The following is a 3,977-nucleotide window of genomic DNA, read 5'->3' on the forward strand; positions in this document are numbered from 1 at the left end:
TTCACTTACATGTGTATTGGACTGAAGCCATAGTAGTTTACTGTGGGGAAGTAGAAGTAAAATTAGTTAGAGCCTGTGAGAGACTCCTGCCTTCTGTCTAAGTCCAAGAGGTAATAATGTGAAGTTTTAAGTGGGTGTTTTTGGTTTGAAATTTGAAGATGTAATAGATACCTACAGACGCATCATAAGTGTTTCCTGGCAACTCTGACAGAAAACTCTCTGCCCATATTATGGGCCCTAGAAACAGGGAGCAAATGTGATGTAATTTTATACTTGGGGATTTTAATATCCTAAGGTATGTGACATGGTACAACATTTAATATCACCATATAATGGAGTTGATACTCCATATGATACAATGACAAAATGTTTGGGCATTTTCAAGCAACTGGAGCTGTTCAGAAACAGTCTATGAAGGACCTGCTCCAAATCTTTTATTAGTAGATTTTTCTCTTCCATAAGAAGTAAAAACCTATTTTGGATTCTCTATTTAGTTCAGTACCCCACCTTTTAATTGGATTATTTGGTGTTTTGGTGACTAGCTTCTTCAGTTCTTTGTATATTTTATAAATCAGCCCTTGGCTAGATGTGGGTTTAGTGAAGACCTTTTCCCATTCTGTGGGGTGCTGTCTTTTCTTGCTGACTATGTCTTTTGCCTTACAAAATCTTCTCAGATTCAAGAGACACCATTACTGAATTGACCATCTGAGTGTTTGTGCTACTGTTATGTTCAGGAAGTTGTCTGATATACAAATTCATTCAATGCTACCTCCCCATTACTCTGCTAAGTGGTTCATGTGGCTGAATTTATATTGAAGTCTTTGGTCCATTGAGACTTTTGTTGGTCAATAAAGGAGTAAAATTTCTTAAAGATACTCAACATTCTTAGCATTTGGAGAAATGTAAATCATAACAACTCTGAGATATCGTCTTACCTGCCCGAATAGTTAGAGAAAAAAATTACCACAGACAGTTTATGCTGGTGAGGTTGTGGAGAATGGCAAAATTTCTCTGTTGCTGCTGGGAGTGAAAACTTGTACAACCATTTTGGCAGTCAGTATGGACTTTTTTCTGAAAATTCGGTATCAGTCTTCTTCACCATCGAGAAATTCTACCCTTTGCACATACCCAAAGATGTACATTCATACAACACCAACATCTGTAAAACTATGTTCATAACAGCAGTGTTTGTAATAGCAAGAATCTGTAAACAACTAATGTCCTGCGACTAAAGGATGGATAAAGTAAATGTGATACATTTAATCAATGGAGTGCTACTCACTGGCCAAAAAACAAAAAAATAACTATGGAAACTGTCATGGTGTTTTCTCTTTAGACATTCTGGGCTTCCTGAAACTGAGAAGATTCTGTAAGCCAAAAGACATAATCAACAAGATAAGACAGCAGTGCAAAGAATGGGTAAAGATCTTCACCAACCCCATATCTAGCCAAGGGCAAATTTCTAAAACATACAAAGAACTGAAGAAACCAGTCAACAAAACACCAAATAAACACTGTCACTCGCCGCCGCCAGCCTGCTTCGCCTAGTGCCCTTCCGCAACCACCCTGCAGAAATGTTTTGAGTACCCACACTCCTTTGCCAGATGAGACCAGTGTCCTGGGCGCTGGCTCCTCATGTCACTCGGGCCTATGCCAAAGATGTAAAATGTGGTGCAAATGCTTGATCCTTAAAGCTTCAAGTTGTAGACCTTTTAGCCTATGCTGTAGCTGTTACAATGGGGCCAAAGGGAAGAACAGTGATTATTGAACAGAGTTGAGGAAGTCCCAAAGCAACAAAAGATGGGGTCATTTTTACAAAGGCAATTGATCTAAAGGATAAATACAAAAAATTTCAGAGCTAAACTAGTTCAAGATGTTGCCAATAACTCAAATGAAGAGGCTGGGATGGCACTACAACTGCTACTATTCTGTCACGTTCTATTGCCAAGGAAGGCTTTGAGAAGATCAGCAAAGGGGCTAATCCAGTATAAATCTGGAGAAGTGTGATGTTGGCTGTTGATGCTGTAATTGCTGAACTAACAAAACAATCTAAACATGTGACAACCCATGAAGAAATTGCTCAGGTTGCTACAATTTCTGCAAATGGACACATAGACATTGGAAACATCATATCTGAAGCAATAAAACATGTTGGAGGGAAAGGCGTCATCACAATGAAGGATAGAAAACCCTGAATGATGAATTACAAATTATTGAAGGCATGAAGTTTGAAAGAAGATGTATTTCTCAGACATCAATAAGTCAAAAATGTGAATTGCAAGATGCTTATGTTCTGTTGAGTGAAAAGAAAATTTCTATTGTCCAGTCCATTACACCTGCTCATGAAGCTATTGCTCATAGGAAGCAAATGGTCATATTTGCTGAAGATGTTGATGGAGAAGCTCTAAGCACACTGGTTTTGAACAGGCTAAAAGCTGGTCTTCAGGTTGTAGCAGTTAAAGCTCCAGGTTTTGGGGACAATAGGAAGAATAAGCTTAAAGATACGGCTATTGCTACTGGTGGTGCGCAATTTGGAGAACAGGGGCTAAAACTAAATCTTGATGATGTTCAAGGTCATGATTTAGGAAAATTTGGAGAGGTCATTGTCCCCAAAGATGATACCATGCTTTTGAAAAGAACTGATGACTAAACTCAAATTGAGAAACGCATTCAAGAAATCACTAAGCAGCTAGACATCACAACTAGTGAATTTGAAAATGAAAAGCTAAGCAAACACTTGCTAAACTTTCAGATGGAGTAGCTGTGTTTAAGGTTGGAGGAACAAGGGATGTTGAAGTGATGGGGTAGAAAGACAGAGTTACAGATGCTCTCAATGCTACAAGAGCAGCTGTTGAAAAAGGCATTATTTTAGGAGGTAGCTGTGCTCTGCCTCCATGCATCCCAGCCTTGGATTCCATAAATCCTTCAAATGAAGATCAGAAAATAGGTATAGAAATTACTAAAAGAGCACTCAAAATTCCTGCAGTGACAATTGCTGAGAACGCAGCTGTTGAATAATCTTTGAGAGTTGAGAAAATTCTGCAGAGTTCCTAGGGAGTTGGTTATGAGGCTATGCTCAGAGATTTTGTGAACATGGTAGAAAAGGGAATCATCTGATCCAACAAAGGTAAATAAGTCAGCAATTCTTAAACATTGGATGGCTTGTTCTATGGTGTGTGTTTTCATTAATTATTTTATAAACATTTTTTCTAGGTTGTAAGAACTGCTTTACTGGATGCTGCTGGGGTGGCCTCTTTGCTAACTTCAGCAGAAGCTGTAGTGACTGAAATTCCTAAAGAAGTGAAGGACCTTGGAATGCACCCACATGCCTTTAATCCTAGCACTTGCGAGGCAGAGGCAGGCGGATCTCTGTGAGTTCGAGGCCAGCCTGATCCCCAGAGTGAGTACCAGGATAGGCTCCAAAGCTACACAGAGAAACCCTGTCTCAAAAATCAAGCAAACAAAAAACCCCAAAACCAAAACAAAATCAACTAACTCAAAACAAAAAGAAAAACAGACATTGTACATTCCTGAAAAAAAACACCAAATAATCCAGTTAAACTTGGGGTACAGACCTAATAAAGAATACCCAACAGGTTTTTACTTCTTAAGAGAAATATCTACTAATAAATGACTTGGAGCAGGTCCTTCACAGACAATATTTAGTGAGAGTAGGTAGCCTCATGTGGGTTAGTAGTTCCAGTTGCTTCAAAATGTCCAGACCTTTTGTCATAGGCGAATGTGGAGGATCTACTCCATTGGATGGTGATATTAAAAGTAGCACATGGGTATATGCCTTAAGATATTAAGATCCCCAAGTAAAAACTGCATCTCACATGCTCTCCATTTCTTGGGCCCATGATATGGGCAGTGAGATTTCTGTCACACTTGCCAGGAAACACTTATGATCTGTCTGTCACAATCTCTTATATTGTCAAATACTTAACCAAACACAATCACCCATGACCTCACATATC

At 39.0% G+C, this 3,977-nt stretch overlaps 1 pseudogene; it reads left to right on the plus strand.

The window, feature by feature from the left end:
• The first annotated feature begins 1,574 nt into the window (after positions 1-1,574).
• Positions 1,575-3,327, plus strand: LOC113837965 (annotated as a pseudogene).
• The last annotated feature ends 650 nt before the right edge of the window (positions 3,328-3,977 follow it).

Source organism: Cricetulus griseus, unplaced genomic scaffold (genome assembly GCF_003668045.3).
Source record: "Cricetulus griseus strain 17A/GY unplaced genomic scaffold, alternate assembly CriGri-PICRH-1.0 unplaced_scaffold_400, whole genome shotgun sequence".
Lineage (NCBI taxonomy): Eukaryota > Metazoa > Chordata > Mammalia > Rodentia > Cricetidae > Cricetulus > Cricetulus griseus.